This window comes from Galleria mellonella, unplaced genomic scaffold, assembly GCF_026898425.1.
Source record: "Galleria mellonella isolate WM207_F2 unplaced genomic scaffold, CSIRO_AGI_GalMel_v1 utg63, whole genome shotgun sequence".
Classification (NCBI taxonomy): domain Eukaryota; kingdom Metazoa; phylum Arthropoda; class Insecta; order Lepidoptera; family Pyralidae; genus Galleria; species Galleria mellonella.
This window is the reverse complement of record NW_026442130.1, coordinates 11,673,581-11,692,596: the sequence shown is the minus strand read 5'-3', so window position 1 is coordinate 11,692,596 and position 19,016 is coordinate 11,673,581. Positions and strand designations below refer to the sequence as shown.

At 35.0% G+C, this 19,016-nt stretch overlaps 2 protein-coding genes across 10 annotated transcripts in view; one reads left to right on the top strand and one right to left on the bottom strand.

Moving 5' to 3' along the window:
* The window catches only part of LOC116413081 (allergen Tha p 1), a 33,442-nt gene extending 22,904 nt beyond the window's left edge, over positions 1-10,538 (bottom strand). The window contains exon 1 of one of the 2 annotated variants that reach the window (XM_031910051.2): positions 10,429-10,538. The gene's annotated coding sequence lies outside the window, so the exon portion shown is untranslated. Of the gene's footprint in view, positions 1-6,965; positions 7,012-10,428 lie in introns of those variants that run through there. The other variant, XM_052899728.1, reaches the window with a different exon arrangement.
* The window catches only part of LOC113521605 (transient receptor potential cation channel trpm), a 315,620-nt gene that overhangs the window by 140,607 nt on the left and 155,997 nt on the right, over positions 1-19,016 (top strand). The window lies entirely within an intron of this gene.

The window sequence follows — 19,016 nt, the reverse complement described above, 5'->3', positions numbered from 1 at the left end:
TAATTTTACGACACTAGTTTTACGCATAATTTACTAGCTATTTATTATACATATATAAAATATTTTACTACTGTTATATAAAGTATCCTGTATTAAGTTAGGATATAACCTATCCCTTTACAAAATTTCAATCAAATCCGGTCACCCGTTTAAGCGTGACTGAATAACAAACATTTAAACATGCAAACATTTTTATAAACTTTCAAATTTATAATATTAATAACTACTGAATTAATATAATAAGAATAATAGGATTGGAACTAGTTTCTTTATACTTACTTATTATAAATATAAACAATTACAAGAAATAATCACATTGAGAAAACAATGGGCGACCTTGTCACTAAAAGCGATCTCTTCCAGACAACCTTTGGATGGAGAGGAGTAATTATAAACAGTTTGATCGGAGGCACGATGAAATTCAATTATTTCCTTATATAGACATATGATACATGTAATAATGTACAATATGTATCCCTACTCATTATATACACTTATATACTATTATATATATACATACATGTATTGATAAAGTTAATTAATAGCACAATCAATATAATCCACGGCACTGGTTTCTGTGCAATTGATACTAGATATTTGTAATATCCGATATCTATATATTGTGTACTTCTGGACATTGATGACCACCCATTGCGATATCACCCATACCAGTCGGATATCTATATTCATTACGAGTGGGTTTTTCTTTTCGATTTTACATATTGGATAACTGATAGTTAATAACCAGAGGGAGACTGTACAAAAGTCGATTGCTTGGGTACCTCTGTCCCATTATTGTTTCAACCGTAAAGCAATTGTGTTTGCAAGGATGTGTTTCGGTTTGAAGGGTGGGATATGGCGTGAATTTACTGGGTACGGAGGAATAATATCTGAGTCCTCAGGAATGGCAACGCATGGGGGGTATCATGGGCGAAACAGTATTATGTCCTCTTATGTCCATACTACTGCTCACGTCTATAGGCGACGGTTACCACTTTCCATCAGGTGGGTCGTCAGCTTGTTTACCATTCTAAATTGTATAAAAAAATATCTGTTATTGAACCAATATATACGTATATAAATATTGTAACTACGATATATAGATATTACCCACTCTTAATTGAAACTACCTAGTGATATTCATTATTCACTTAATTCAAAATACATTATACTCCATCCAGGATCCATATATCACTGTTATGGTGATGAAGGTATGATACGGCGGAGTTTACGAGCGTTGGAAGCAAGCACCTACGGTACCTCTTCTCTCATATTTCTGCCTCATAATTATACCGAGCTAATTTACTTCGTGACGTTTTGTTTGGAATAAAAGGGTATTTTCTGTAATAAGTGTTGTCTACTTTATATTATTGCAGCGATACTGTTCTTTGTTGGTACAAAATGTAAGTACCCAATTAATTATCTGAACAAAAAAGTGATCTACACTCATATATAAAACGGAAGAGTTTGTTTGATCGTGTTAATCTCTAAAACTAGCGGTCGGATTTGAAAAATTCCTTCTGCATTTCTTAGCTGATTTCTTGAGGAAGATTATGTAATTATTAAGTATATTATTTTATTATAATTATAATAATATATAGAAAAGGAATTTCTTTTCATGACAGAATCTGAAACGAAGATATACGCAAAAGAACAAAAGTAACCTTATGGCAATTTATAGGGGAAGACCATCAACAGTGGACGGATAATGGCTGAGATGATGATGATGAATATGTTTAAAAGGGGGGAAAGGGATTGTTAGTAATGGAGACTGAGAATTCTATTGCCAGCAATATACCCAACCCAACTATCATGATTTATTCCTGATGAATCCATCATGATGGACTAACTGGCCTGTTTTCATTCTCATCTATCACCCTTCACTGGTGCTCCGTCAGCGTATCCCGTTAGCGCAGGCTGGGTTACCATACCATTTTCACCCATCAAAAACAAAATGTTTAGAATGTAATCGTATAGTGTAACACAAAATGAAGGCCATGATGATGACATTCTTGGTACCATATAGATAAAGTTAAAGCTACAGTTGAAGGTACGATGTGCAGGCTTTACAAGAGCAATTACACACGCCGCCGCGCCGTTCCATTGCGTTGCTACTGAAAAACCCTACGATTCGTTTTACTCATATTTATACGTCGTAATTGTATGGGACTAATTTATTTCCTGGCCTTTTGTTTGTAACATAATGTTTGCGTATATTGGCAACCCAACATAAATGTTTATTTTTGTGTAATGGCAATAACACTTTCTCTTTCTTTCTCTCTCTCTGTCACTACTCAGAATTCATACGATCGATACGTACGTGTTTTTTATTGCAACATTTACGCTGTAAATAAAGGTGGATACTTAATTTATACCAAAAGGAGACTTTGTACGTAAGTCGTCTACGTTATCTATTTTTTTTTTTTAATACCACCAGTGAAGGGTGATAGATGAGAATGAAAACAGGCCAGTTAGCCCATCACGATAAATTCATCAGGAATTAACCATGATAGTTTCCAGGAAGAACCGCGAGGAGGTCGACCTGGTTGAGTATATTGCTAGAAATGGGATTCTCAGTCTCCATTATAAACAATTCCTTTCCCCCCACGTTATCTATTGTCTACGTTAACATGGCAAGACTCTCAAATTTTTTACTTCAATTTGTGTGATCATATATTTCTCGTATGGTCCTGGCATAGAATAGGCTACCCCTTTCTTTCCCGTGGGTGTCGTAAGAGGCGACTAAAGGACGAGGGATGGCCAACAGCGTCCCTCTTAAAACTTCTCCAAAGCCTCACTAATCGCAGTTAGTTTTTTTTTTTTTTTTTTTATTCAAAACCTTGTAAATATATTTACTGACATATTTTTTAATTCTTTGGATTTTGGAGGAGCGTGCCATAGTAGACACTCTATACCTATTTCCCACTCGCCTTTCTGCAGTTAAATAGCTGTACTTGAAATTACAGGGTTTGGAAGCATAACACCCTAGTCCACAGATACTAGTAGAAGTCCAAATATAACTTATGCCAGACGGCTCTCAATAAACATACACATATACACAAATAATATACATACATAAATCTACATACATATGTAAATATACACAAATATACAAACAAACAAACACTTGTAAGTACTTATAACATCATTAAGGATTAAATTTGTAGAGCTTTATTAACGCCAGTTTTTTTTTTGTCGAAACATGCTATAAGTTAAATGTACCGCAAATAATAAATATGAAAGAAGAATGCTAATAATTCTACCGTTTACATAATGAGGGTTGAAGATGGATGGAGTCGATTGGGTCCGAACGGAAGGTCAAGTTACTAACAAAAGCTAACAAATCATTTCAAAGGCCCAGTTTATACCTAGATAGAAATATAATTTATGTTTTGTTTTACGCAACTTACAATGGCAAACAAGCTGACAGCCCACCTGATGGAAAGTGTTAACCGTCGCCTATAAACATGAGCAGTACCATGGACATAACAGAGAATACTGTTTCGCTCGTGATACCCCCTCATGCGTTGCCATTCCTGAAGACTCAGGTGTTATTCCTCTCTACCCAGTAAATTCACCGCCATATCCCATCCTGTAAACCGAAACACAGCCCTGCAAACACACACGAATAGAATAGAAACACGAATAGGACAGAGGTGCCTAAGCAAACGACTTTTGTACAAAGTCTCTCTCTGGTATAATTTATGTGCATTACTTACAGCACATAAATGACAACAGACATATAGACATACAAAAAAAAAGATAAAAGAATATATATACAAAAAGGAAAAAGGAAAATACATAGAAAAAGTAATATAATTTGGGTTTGCTGGAAAAAAAACTCTAATAGAGTTAAGCTTGCCTTTGTACATTTGATAACCTCTGTCATATTCTTATAACTGGTATGTACAATAAAGTATTAAATAAATAAATAATTTTCCTTTCGTGCACGAATACATTTTATTTCAAAATAGATTTTTTTATACAACTAAGAATGTCAAACAATCTGACGGCCCACCTGATGGAAAGTGGTAACCGTCGCCTATAGACATGAGCAGTACCATGGACATAACAGAGTATACTGTTTCGCCCATAACACCCCCCATGCGTTGCTATTCCTGAAGACTCAGATGTTATTGCTCTGTACCCTGTAAATTCACGCCATATCCCACCCTTGAATTTATTTTAAATATCTGCCTTTTTTATGAAACTAGAATGTTAAACAAGATGACGAAAATAGTAAATTATTTTTTCATGTGAAAGGAAGAACTTACAGGTTATTTACAGAAATTTTATCAGAACCAATTCAGTAGCTTAGATTTTAAATCAAAATAAATGGTTTTTGCCAAAACTGAAGCATTTTTTGCTAACAATAATCTTAAATTGTCTTTATTTTACCTACCTACACTTTTACCTATACTTTTTACGAAGCTAGAGCGGTGAGCTAGTTATAAAATAAAAACCGCAGGATAAAGTGTGCGGCGTTAAATTATGTGACCAAACTAAAAATAAAGTCACAGTGTAAGAGTATTTCCCCCTGTTACAAAGTGTACTAAAATGTGAAGCGTTCAAAGTCATTTAACGGCTACGGAATTTACGGCCTTAAAAGCGGGGATTTTAATTAGGATCACCCTACATCGTTTTATTTGAATGGCAATTATCAAGACAACAAATTTTATTAAATGGCAATTTACAAGAACTAGCTTTTATTCGCGACTTCGTCCACGTGACTGGGACATATTCAATGACATGTTTTGAACGATATGTTAAGCTCAAATTACTGGGCCGAGTTTGGGTATAAACAAATACGGAATTGAGTATTTCGAATTCGAATTTCAAATTCGAATTTCATGGTACACTTCTTCGTATGTAGGTACCTACTGTTTACATGCAATCGCGTCGCCTTATGTCCAGATAGTGGCATTAACGCGAAAATTTAATATTAACTGTAGGAAATACATATTATAAATATCATAATACAATTAGTGTTGGGAATATATCGTTGCTACACACATATACAGTAAAAATAATATTTAAGATATTAGATGAAACGACAATTATACGAATATTCTAACAATTCTTTACATCTATTTAGATAACTGATAATTAACACTATAACATATTCTTCATTTGCATGTTAATATTTCAAAAACAATATCCCATAAATAAATATAACTAATATGTAAATCACGCCAGCTGATTGCCACATTTGGCAGGCGGGTTGGCAGTTAAATTTTGGTAACGTTTTAAGAGGAACGCTGCTTTTTTTTTATACAACTTAGAATGACAAACAAGCTGACTGCCCACCTGATAGAAAGTGTTAACCGTCGCCTATAAACATGAGCGGTACCATGGACATAACAGAGTATACTGTTTCGCCCATGATACCCCCCATGCGTTGCCATTCCTGAGGACTCCGGTGTTATTCCTCTGTACCCTGTAAATTTACGCCATATTCCACCCTTCAAACCGAAACACAGCCATGCAAAGACAACTGCTTCACGGTTGAAACACGAATGGGACAGAGGTATCCAAGCAATCGACTTTTGTACAAAGTCTCCCTCTGGTAGGCTGCTGTCCGTCCCTCGACAATTAAGTTACCTTAGTCGTCTTTTACGGCACCCACGGAAAAAGAAGGGGTGACCCATTCTATGCCGGGTCTACGCGGCGGATATATATGTCTTTTTGTCTAATCTAACTGCACTATACCGGTTGTAACAAATATAAAAATAGGCCTGTCATCTATATAATGTTACAAATATATTGTATGGGGGAAAAGGGATTATTAATAATGAGCTCTAACTGCCCCCTTGTTAGCAATATGATCTATCAGGTCGACCTCCACGCGATTCCCTTTGGAAACTATCGGTGGTTAATGTTGAATTCATCACGATAAGCCAACTGACCTACTATCATCCCCACCTATCATCATATCAACATTCATTGGTGCCCCGCCAGTGTATACCGATAACGCAGGCGGGGTCACTATTTCATTTTTACCCATTAAAATTACAAATTACAGAAGTAATCGCTTCATAATACGTGCTTCCACTGTTTTTAAATGATGTATTTAGTAGAGATAACGAAATAGATATACAGTAGTATCTCGGTATACGAGTGCCCTAATATACGTGTGTTTTGAGATACGAGCCGCCGAGCAAGTGATATCTCATATGCTTTAAGATAAGAGATACGTGGAATCGCACACTACACTGCTGCGCACAATTCCAACATGCGGGTGGATGTTTTTTATTATTGGATGAAAATGGCGTGGTAAACCCGCCTGCGCTAATGGTATACGCTGGCGGAGCATCAGTGAAGGGTGATCGATGAGGATGAAAACAGGCCAGTTAGCCCATCATGATGAATTTATCAGGAACTAATCATGATAGTTTCCCGGGGGAACCGCGAGGAGGTCGACCTGGTTGGATATATTACTAGCAATGGGATTCTTAGTCTCCATTACTAACAATCCCTTTCCCCCCTACGGGTGGATGTTGGTGTCTCTAACAGTTTCTCCCACCTCAGACTAACACTTAACAAAACCAACTGAGGTGTTTTTTTGGGAGTACGGATTAATGGCATTTCAATTAATTTCAATAAGGAAAATTGCTTTGAGATACCAACAATTTGGCATACGAGCAAGGTTATGAAACGAATTAAACTTGTATGTCGAGGTACCACTGTATTTAATAGTAGCAGCAGTTATATAAAAAAAAAACCATAACAAATAACTCATTAATTAATTTTAACGACGTTTAACCTGTGTTCTCAAATTTATTAATTATCTAGACTGTAATTCAATTTTCATTAATTATATGTGGTAGCTTCTAATTAGCTTATTGTTGTCATGTATAGTTAATTAAGTTATTAGAGCTGTAAGCATCCTTAAAAAAATAAAGAAAATAGTAAGAGTATTTTATTTCCAAATAACAAACAAAAAAAAAAAACGAAAAACGGCTTACCCTCTTATTCATAAAAACTAAAAACTCCCACAAACCAATTTTACTATTAAATAGTGGATAAGTGCTTGTAGACACATTGGATTAAGTATATTATCTGTTAAGGGTATCATGGGCGACACAGTATATACTCTGTTGTCTATAATACTGTTTATGTCTATAGGCGACCTTTAACATTTTCCACTAGATAGGCTGTCAGCTTGTTGACCATTCTAAGTTGTATAAAACAATTAATTTTTAATATGAAATCGTATGTCTAGAAATAGATTATACTTTGTAACAATTATTTTTTTGCTCTGTAAACAATAAATATTAAAAGAATTATCAAAATCGGTTCGTTATCATATAACTTATCCACAATAATACCAAATTAATTAAAAACAAATTTTTGTAGGAAGTGGATAAAAATTATCTGTCAAAAGTTATAAATAATATCACTCATAATAACTTAACTGAAGATAAACAAGTTAAAGTGAAAGGTCAAGAGACTAGACAGCGCGTCTAGATCTCTGAATGGAGTTGAATAAAACTTAAACTTTAAATTGTATTAAGCACAAGGGTTAACGAAATTAATTATTCATTGTTTGGTAAACGAATTTGTTGTGGGATATTTGATTGCTTTGTTTTAGATTTAGAAACTAGATAAATAATTTTAATATTTTTACCAGTAGAAGATTTTGTGTGGACGTACCTACTGTATGGTCCTAGCATAGAATAGGCCACCCTTTCCAATCCCGTGAGTGGAGGGATGGGCAGCAGCGTCCTTCTTAAAAAAACTGCGGTTGCTAACCCGCCTGCCAGGAGGGAAAGGGATTGTTAATAATGGAAACTGAGAATCCCATTGCTAGCAATATACCCAACCAGGTCGACCTCCTCGCGGTTCCCCCTGGAAACTATCATGGTTAATTCCTGATGAATTCATCATGATGGGCTAACTGGTCTGTTTACATTCTCATCTATCACCCTTCACTGGTGCTCCGCCAACGTATCCCGTTAGCGCAGGCGGGGTTACCATCCCATTTTCACCCATAAAAAAAAACCCGCCTGCCAAACCATTGACCACAATTACTTAATACAATATTAATCATCTTTTTAAGAAACTTAAATCTAGTTATTATTTATTGTTACATTTAAGCATTACAACAATCAATGTCACAGTCATGAAAAAATTAATAAAATCACAACGAAATCTTTATTCCAAGTACCTATATGAACTAAATTTCCAATAGATTTAATTGAAAATTATTATAAGTTTCGTTTGGGATATTTTATAAAACAATAATTTTGCAAAACTATCAAATAAAATTTTGAGAAATGAAGCCTCAGTGTCGGCCCCATTGTCTAAAATTTTTCTATTACATTTTTTTATCGTAAAATTTTAGTATTATTACTAGTTTCCATTCTAGTGACAATTCATTTTTTTACTATTGAAATGTATGAAATGTATTAATGTGGAAGTATCATTGTAGACTTTTTATCAATGTTATTGATATTAAAAAGTATCGATCGTTCAAGGTACGTCCTTGTGACGTTATTAAAGCTATGACTTTCACTTTAATATATTTTGATAAAATAAAGACCGTGTAAATCGTTGTTTATTATCTTTCTGTGTCCTTTATCACTGTTATTATCGGCCAGAGGGGAGACTTTGTACAAAAGTCGATTGCTTGGGTACCTCTGTCCCATTCGTGTTTCAACCGTGAAGCAGTTGTGTTTGCATGGCTGTGTTTCGGTTTGAAGGGTGGGATATGGCGTGAATTTACTGGGTACAGAGGAATAACATCTGAGTCCTTAGGAATGGCAACGCATGGGGGGTATCATGGGCGTAACAGTATACTCTGTTATGTTCATGGTACTGCTCATGTCTATAGGCGACGGTTACCACTTTCCATCAGGTGGGCCGTCAGCTTGTTTGCCATTCTAAGTTGTATAAAAAAATCCAATATCTATAATATATGGGGAAGGGATTATTTAGTATTGACGATTAATACCCCTATTAGTAGCAATAAACTCTATCAAGTCAACCTCCTCGTAATTCCCCTTAAAATTATCATGGTTAATTCTTGATAAATGCATCATAATGGTCAAGTTGATATGATTTCATCCTCACCTATATTTTTTCCTCGTACCCCAACAGTGTAAATAAGTTGCAGGCGAGGTTACCGTTTCATTTTCAACCATAAAAAATACTTTAAGATTATTTTCCACAAAAAAACCGACTTAAATATGAATGCCATATTTTTTTTTTATGGTTGAAAATGGTATGGTGACGGTAACTCCGCCTGCGCTAACGGGATACGCTGGCGGAGCACCAGTGAAGGGTGATAGATGAGAATGACCACAGGCCATTTAGCCCATCATGATGAATTCATCAGGAATTAACCATGATAGTTTCCAGGGGGAACCGCGAGGAGGTCGACTTGGTTGGGTATATTGCTAGCAATAGGATTCTCAGACTTCATTACTAACAATCCCTTCCCCCTCCCCCTGTATGCCATATTACATATTACCATATGCCATATTACCAATTACTTCAATTTAAAAACTATAGTACTGGACCGATTTTGATAGAAATTCTATAGGATTAATCTGTAAGTATATCCTTCCAGATAAAAAAATAATTTTCGAAATAGTTTTACAACTAACGGAGTTATGAATAACAAAACTAATAAAAAAAAAAAATACAACCGAATTGAGATCTTCCATCTTTTGAAATCGATTGAAGATAACACTGTCAAAAACAGTTCAACTGTTTCTGTTGTGTGCATCAACAGAAATGGCGGTCTTCCACCGTGCGTTTTTCAAGGCACTTTCTCCTACGCACAACCACTCTTTGGAATCAACTTCCTGCAGCAGTATTTCAGAACCAATACGATAACATAACATTCAAGAAAAGAGCATATTCCCTTTTAAAAGGCCAGCAGCACACCTGCAATGCCGTTGGTGTTGTGGGTGACCATGGGCGGCGGTAGTCAATTACCATCAGGTTACCGGCATGCTCGTTTGCCCCCTGTGTTGTAAAAAAAATGTATAATTATTTCTTAGTAAATTAAAGAAATGTATATTTTTAGGATAAATTGGTAAATTAAACAATATAATTAGTTCCTTATATACTCGTATATATTTAAATGAATGACCTTTTTAAGTTTAAGGGTTTTTTTATACCACTGCAAGGTGGCAAGCAAGCAAGATAAGCATAAGCCCACCTAATGATAAGCGGTTACCATATTCTACGAACGTTTGCAATACCAGGGTATTACGCATGCAATACCAGGGGTATTACGCACGTTGCCGACCCTGAAGAAACCTCTTTACCTTTTTGAAGAACCCCATGTTGTAGTCTCTTGGAAAACCGTCGATAGGGATTTTACCTGATAACTTGAGGGTTCATGGGAGAAAATATCTCTGAAACCACGTTGTACATGACCATTTAGACTGTAGGATATATAAAACAAAGGTGAAATACCTGTCGATGGCGAGCTGTATGTACGATGCTCGTCCCGAATGGTCACGAAACTAGTCGAGCTTTCTCGACTTAATTACACGCAAGTTAAACCGGTAGTTATTAAATTAAATTATAATGTATACCTATGAGGTTTTTAACATAATGACTTGTCTTTATTGATTATTTTTATCGTTATCTGTTATCTAAGAATGGACTTGAAATAGATGTTTCAAGTTTATTATCAGATAATTTGTATGTATAGTACTTGTGTATAACACTTGTATATATAGTTTCATCCACACGAATGTTATAAATGTGAAAGTGAGTTTTTTTTTATGGTTGAAAATGGAATGGTAACCCCGCCTGCGCTAATGGGATACGCTGGCGGAGCACCAGTGAACGGTGATAGATGAGAATGAAAACAGGCCAGTTAGCCCATCATGATGAATTCATCAGGATTTAACCATGATAGTTTCCAGAGGGAACCACGAGGAGGTCGACCTGGTTGGGTATATTGTTAGCAATGGGATTCTCAGTCTATCCCTTTCCTCCCAAGTGTGAAAGTGAGTTTGTTCGTTTGTTATTTCTTGGCGCCTTAACGTATAGCCAATTACTGTGAAAATTGATATACGGAACAAGGTCAAACGACTAAACATACATACATACATATCTGTCACGACTGTCTCCCATTAGGGAAGCAGAAACAATGGAACGCCAAATGCTTCCATTCAAACAAACCTCTTTCGCTTCCTCTACATTCATCAATCTTTTCACACACGCTCGCCGGTTACATGTACTTTTAATTTGGTCCTTCTTCAGCACGTCGCCTATTTGATCATCATATGCCCGTCTAGGGCGGCCTCTGCCGACATTTCCATTCATTCTTGGTCCATGAATCTCTTTCGTAATCCTTCTTTCATCCACCTTCCCCAAGTGGTCAAACCAACGCAACATTCCCTTTTCGATTTTTGTCACTACATCGTCTTTCAGTCCACACTTTTGTCTGATCACACTGTTTCTTGCACTATCTTTTAATGTAATACCACACATACTTCTCAGAGCTCTCATCTCTGCAGCATTTACGAGTAGGTTGCTTGTGATCCTTGTCAATGAATATATCCCGGTTATGTGGACAAAGTCGTCGGTAAAAGTTAGTTTTTTTTTAAATAAATGCACTAATAAAACACTTTAAAACTATTATTAACCACCCTTTCACCGTCCAAAGCCAAATGGCGTCCTTCCATCGAGTTTCCTTTCACGAAGTTAAATACTTTAGCACTTACGCCCGGCTTCTTTTAAACTTAATTCTATGTAAACTTGTCTTTTAAATAGCTTTAGAACGCTTTCAGAGTAAAACCACTTATTGTAATTGCAATCGGTCTACACTTTTAGTTTTTTTTTTTTTTAAGTTGCTGAAAATGGCAAAATAATCAGTGACTTATCTGTTGGAAAGTAGGACTTTAGACTTTATTATAATAGGAGATTAAAGTCCTTTTTAGACTAGTAAAACAATAAGTATATAACAAATGCTGCTATACAGAATCATATTTGGACATTAAAAACAAAATATTTATCATCATCATCATCATCTCAGCTATTATCCGTCCACTGCTGAACGTAGGCCTCTCCCATAGACTCCATAAGGAATGGTCCTGAATCACTTAGCATGGCAACTACTAGTAAAACACCCCTTATGGAGGGCTCCTATATTCAACAGTTAACGGCTGATGTGGTGATGATGATGAAGGACTATCACTATATATATCCACTCAGTCAAAATATCCCAGTTACACGGAAAAAGTTGTGGTTAAAAACTAGTAAAAAATAATTTGCTAAATTGCAGTCGACATGTTACTGGCGGAAGAGAGGGGTTGTTAGTAGTGAAGGATTTAACAGTCCCATTGCTAACAATATACCCTATTAGATCGACGTCCACGAGGTTCCCCCTGGAAACGAACTTGGTTAATTCGTTGCCATGGGTCAATTGACCTGTGTCATACTTATCATTTCTCACTGGTATACCGATAACGCAGACGGGGTTATTGTTCTATAATCACCCAATAATAAAAAAAAAAAACATGTTACTGGCGACACAGCGTGTCGCATACTGCGTGACAATATTTACAAATTTCCACGTAGCGAGCGTTAACGACAGCAAACACACGTTAGCAACAAATGTTTACTCATCTGGACATATTTATGAATGTTAATAGAATACAATTCCTAGTAATACAACTCGTATGAGGGTGGCGCCCTCTACTCTAAAGTTTCTAGGCCACACTCGTTGTACACGAAGGTCTCTAAATTGACTTCCTTGATGACAGGTTTGCGTGGCCTCAAAAAAGCGAAACGATAATCTATTTCAAATGTTGAAACATTTGAATATAGATTGAAAATTTTCGAAATTTATACTGAGATTCAATTTTGGGCAATCAAGACAATAAATAGAACGTTAACCAATTATGCTATAACGGTTTCTAGAAAGGCTGCAATAAAATAATGCAAATTGATCAGTCTGGAACTTTCAGACTTCCCCATATTGCAACAGATGCTGCTGTTGCAAAGTCTCCTCTGTGGACAAAAGACAAAAGTAATTTAGAGATAAATTTGATATACAAATATTGATATATTCCATAAAATTTTTATCTTAACTAACACAGGTAAAGTCGTTGGTTTACGTTAGTATATATACGTAATGTATTAATCAGTGCGGTGACTTGGTCGAATCGAATTGGATACAAATCGAAACCAGAGAGAAATAAAATGTTAATTATGCTATAGTATAATCTTAACTAGGGAGTTGAGATTGAGTGGGGAAGAGGCCCCACCCTCCATTCCAATGGTAAATACCAGGAAAGTCTATGAGGGAGGCCTCTGTATAGCAGTAGACAGGTAAAGACTGATATGTTGATGATAATCTTATTGAGATTTCACTGAAAATTGGATTTGATATAAAAAAAGTATGTGAGAAATTTTAAAGGGTAAAAATTTATATGTAATGTGTTCTACGATTGATGTTCTAGTAGCAGAACACTTTTTATAATAATCCTTTAAAGATACCTACTTTAAAAATTAATAATTCGTGGCAAAAGTCGCATTTATTTGCAAAAGTATGAATACTCTTTAAATGTCACACACAGCAGTCTATTGGGATACTCTCGCTCGTCTACGAACAGAAGTAGTTTTTTTTTATGCAACATAAAATGGCAAACAAGCTGACGGTCCACCTGATGGAAAGTGGTAACCGTCCCCTATAGACATGAGCAGTACCATGGACACAACAGACTATACTGTTGACTATACCATGGACATAACAGAGTGGATTGGATGATTTGGGATTGGAATACATAGCAAGTACCCAATGGCAAAGAAGAGCTTTACTGATATTCCACCACTGTCGTGATGAAAACTACGATTATTCTGTCAAAACTGAAGATATATCCTCAGTTACCTTACTTTAAAAATGTAAGGCACTAAAAATTACTAACTATTAACTAATTACTTTAGATAAGGCGAAATGTGTAGCATTATTATCATTTAAGACTATTTGTACAGACCACATTTCAAACAATTCTTTTTTTTTTCATTTAAGAGTTTCCTCTTGTCGGTGCAACTAATCTATGCATCTTCTTCCAGCCAGCTCTATCCCAGGCCATATCCTTGATCTCCCTATACGACATGATACCTAGTGTTTCTTTTATCTGTCCCATGTAGTTATTCCTCGGTCTTCCTCTTCCTTTTTTGCCCTCTATTTTTCCTTCTACTATGCTCTTAAAAAATCGTCATGTCGTATAAGATGGCCCAGCATTTTGCCTCTTCTATTCTCTATTATTTTTAAATTATTATTATTATTTATTTATTTATTTAATACAAAAAAAAATCCACAACTCTTAAAAACATAACTTACATGCTAAGTCTCTTATAAATACAGCCAATAACGAATTTTATTTCAACAGACGAAAGTTATGATTTTAAAGCAAGTTAGAGTGTATGCAAGTAATATAAGTAAGTGCATGTATGAAAGAAACTATGTATAATAATGAATGTCCATAAAGTAGGTTAATTAGTATACAAAATAAACAAAAACCATGTTGTTACAGTTCAGATATTGACAGCAATGATTAATTAATACAATTTCTTGGTAACCAATTGTAAAGAAGTATAATATAGTAAGTAGTGGGTTTATATTTCAAATTTCTGTTTTTAGTGCTGGTATTATTATTATTATTAAAGTAACGTCCATAATATGACGTCTATTCGATTTGATTTCGAATCGATCATATTTCGATTCCGACAAAAGTCACTTCGCTTAACATATGTTATATTACATTTACGGCGTAAAATATGAATTGCCCATCAATAAAAGCGTGTGACATAAATCCGTGAAAATGTTACATCAAACTGTGAAGGCATATAATCAGATAATAAAACATTCCCTGTTTATAACTAGACCATAATTTAATACGCGGTAACGTGGACGAGCGGTCGCGTTCCATTACATTAAACTCGCCCAGAAATGTCATGTATCGTTAAAATATGACCTTCATAAAAATAATTTTGTGTACTTTACACGATAATGTGACATAGTAAATACAGATTGTATTGGATTTGCTTCATTATATTCTTTATTATTAATGACTCTCGTCGAATAATATTAATAATCGTAAACTCTGTTACCGTGTGGTCCCGGCATAGAATAGGCCACCCCTTCCTTTCCCGTGGATTATTGTAAGAAACGACTAAGGGTGGGCGAAGGATGGGCAGCAGCGTCCCTGTTAAAACATCTCTAAAGCCTAACTGCGGTTGTCAATCCGCCTACCAAGCGTGGCAACTATTGGCAAAACCTCTCTAGAGCCATAAGCCTCTAGGGAGGTTTATGTTCAGCAGTGAACAGTTAAAAGTTGATATGATGATGATGATGAATACGATTCATCAACATCTACTTCTTGGTATTAGTTTTCTATTGTTTATATAATATTAACAAGTAAATTATAAACAATAAAGTATATCATAAGAAATAATCTCTCATTAGAAAGGGCAGACGTTAGTTTATGCTAGTAAAATTTGACAAAATTAATATAGAATTAAACACTACAACAAAACAACCCTACTACAACAAAACTAAACTACTAAATCGATTTTAATAAAATACCTATGGGACCAATTTGAAATTATATTCTAACAAATAAAGAAAGAAATTCTTCAAATTAATTTATACCAGATGCGATCTGTTCAATAAAGCTGTGATTGCAAACATTCCGTCCCGCGCCACTCCTCTGGGTGACGTTTGGACGAGTGGTCGTGCGAGTTGCATTGGGACATATTATCGTTTATTATTTCCTACACCTACCTACCACACCAGGAAGACAGCACAAATATTTGGTAAATGACGAAGTTCTAAGCGAACAAATGTAAAAAGCAACCGTATTAAGAACCTCCTACTGTTTTTAAGACTGTTAAAAAATAGAAATGCATTGAAAACTTCCACCTATCTGAAGTGGCTTAAGGCTCAAAAATTCTCTTTCCTGTAAATCATGCTCACTTATTAGCATACCTAATAAACAAGTGACTTCTACTTTTACCCTAACATCTCAAAGTAGCCTACGACCTATTTACATAGACCAAAGTTTACATGAAAGCCTTTCTGATTGAATAAGAAACTCGCTTGAAACTTCAAATCTTTTGATTATCCTAAAAGTTTTCGTTTGTTTAAAAGTTTTTCGATTCTTCATAGTTACTTATTAGGTACTGGCCAAACTTGTTTGCAATTTTTTAACTGACCAGGGAGCAATTCGAAAATAAACGGAGATTGTTTTCTTTAAAATTGTCACGCACTATATCTGAGAAATTTCTAAAATATGGATTGTTGAATGAATGCTTAGGTTTTCCTAGAGACTATCGCAAAAGGATGCAATAGAAGTTACAATCCTACATTGACTACGATAATGGTAAATCAACGTACAAGCCGAATACTTGTTTGCCACCATTGCAGTATAAAAAAAAACCATCAATTCCAAAAACAATTATAAAAATATATTTAGAATCAGTGAGGATATTTCATAATAAAGGTATATTACTGGTTACAGCATTCTCAAAAGAGGAAGGAAAATATATTCTCCTACTCCTACGCTGGCCAAATGGCTTGGTATAGGACTTTATTACGAATTTGTCTTATCTTGCCGTATAACAGCTGTGTTTGTATATTTATATTTCAGTTTGAAGGAAATATGATAGTGAAATTACAAGGTGCAAAGGTTATTTTAGTCCTTAGAAATAACCACGCACGAGGGCTACCACCTGACGACCTGAAATGCATTACAGGGAGTCAGTGGATGCAGGTGGCTCAGGACTGTTCATTATGGCAGTTTATAGGAGAAGCCTATGGCCAGCAGTGGACAGATAATAGCTGAGATAATGATGATGATAAAGGCTACCATGGGCATCATAATGTATTCTGTGATATCCATGATACTGTTCATGTCTATAAACGACGGTTGCCACTTTCCATCAGATGGAGTTTGTTAACCAATCTGAATATCATGAAAAAATTATATATTGTTTTTTCTTAGTAACACTTGCGATATCTAGGGCAAAATGACGTGGTGACATTATACTGGTATGACTATACAGTATTTTAATTAATGTAACCCTTTCTTTAAAACTAGAGTTAGTACATTAATTAATGAAATGTATAGTATGGTAATTCATTTTCATTTAAGAGTTTCCTCTTGTCCGTGCAACTAATTCATGCATCTTCCTCCAGCCAGCTCTATCCCAGGCCATATCTTTTATCTCCCTATACGACATGACGCCTAGTGTTTCCTTTATCTGTCCCATGTAGTTAATCCTCGGTCTTCCTCTTCCTCTTTTGCCCTCTATCTTTCCTTCTATTATGCTCTTAAAAAATCGTCATGTCGTATAAGGTGGCCCAGCATTTTGCCTCTTCTATTCTTTATTATTTTAATCAACGTTCTCTTCTCGTTTACTTTTTTTAGGATGGTAATACTGTATGTAAATTGAGAACTTACTCTATTTTGACATCGTTTAAAAATAAAATGAATATCGATTTGGCAATTATTCAATCACAAATCCAATACATCAAGGAGCTAGAGTCGAGTTTATCTGCTAACAACTGTTGCACTCCAGTATCAGAATGTTGAGTGGATTATTTCAAACAAGTTCTTCGAGTTTGAACTTTAAGCTCTCTGCATAAAGATCAAACCCTGTTGGCTCACGAAATTCCTTGACCCACCTTCTTATCATATTTCAAAGTCGTTGATTGTGAGTCTAAAACACTTTGTGGGCTAAGTAAAGCGACTGTTTGGAATTTTCTTTCATAAAAAAACAACTTTTCTGTGCAGATTTATATCTTTTCTTCATTGTTCGCTTAACAAAAGCGTAGTAAAGTTGCCTTATTTGTACTCTTTATGTTGTCGTGCTATTATATACAGGCTGTATCGGATATAATAAGCTGCTATCCAGTGATAGTTTGCGAAAAAATTTACGCGGTATCTCCGTTTACCAGCTGACGAGTTTTTTTTTTTTTTGTAATTGATTGGCCCGTATCAATTTTATCTTGACAGAAATTCTGTTTTTGTGAAACAAAATTATAAATCGTAAAATTAATTTAAAACGTGACAAAATTTACATATTCAGTTTATACTCGTAAAATATGGACTATTTGGTATAAAATGAATCTAATATCTAAAGTTTTTTTTAATGGATGGCAATAGAATTCTACCCTCTGACAATTTACGCTAGCAGATTACTAATAAGGGATGATAGATAAGCATGAAATCAGATTAATTAGCCCATTGTGACGACTTTACCAGAAATTAATCATGGCGGTTTCCAAAGGACAAAATGGGGTCGCCCTTACCCCCTTTTCTAACACTCCCTTCCCCCTAAGGACAATATTTCTGCAGTTGCTTTACAAGTATTAATGTTAACGCGTTTTCTACTTATCCCTAAGGAGCCGTGAGATAGATAAGGGGCAGCGAACAACGTCGAACTTAGAAAAAAACAGGACAAGTACAAATTTAATCACACAATGAGGGTTCTGTACAAAACTGTACATTAATTTAACTTATATATTTGTAACTACTAATAATATATCACTGCATATTAATTTAGAAAAACATCTTATATTTTTTAATAAGACACATAAAGGAACTAGACTAAAAACGTCTTAAAATTAACTTTATTTTGATTGTTCTTTTCTATAGAATACAAAAAGAACGACATTAAAAAAAATAAGTGATAAAATGCAAGGAACTGCATCGGCCGTTTGCCAACACCTTCTGTATTGATTTTGGAGAAATTGGGTCTTGAACTTTTGACCGAAAATCAAACATCAAAATAATCTTTGGTAATTTTAGGGTACAGAACCCTAAGGCAGTGAAGTAACACTGGAGAGATAAATGTAGAAATTACTGCTATTTGTTCTTTGAGAGTCTTTTATTTATGAAGGTGTTACTTAATTTTATGACTTTACTTAATCCTCAATGCCTTTATTCTCGTTTAATCAAAATAAGTAATACCAGACAGAAAACATTATGGTCTGATGTTTACTGGCTCGACTTATAAACCTCAAAGGATATAATTTTAAC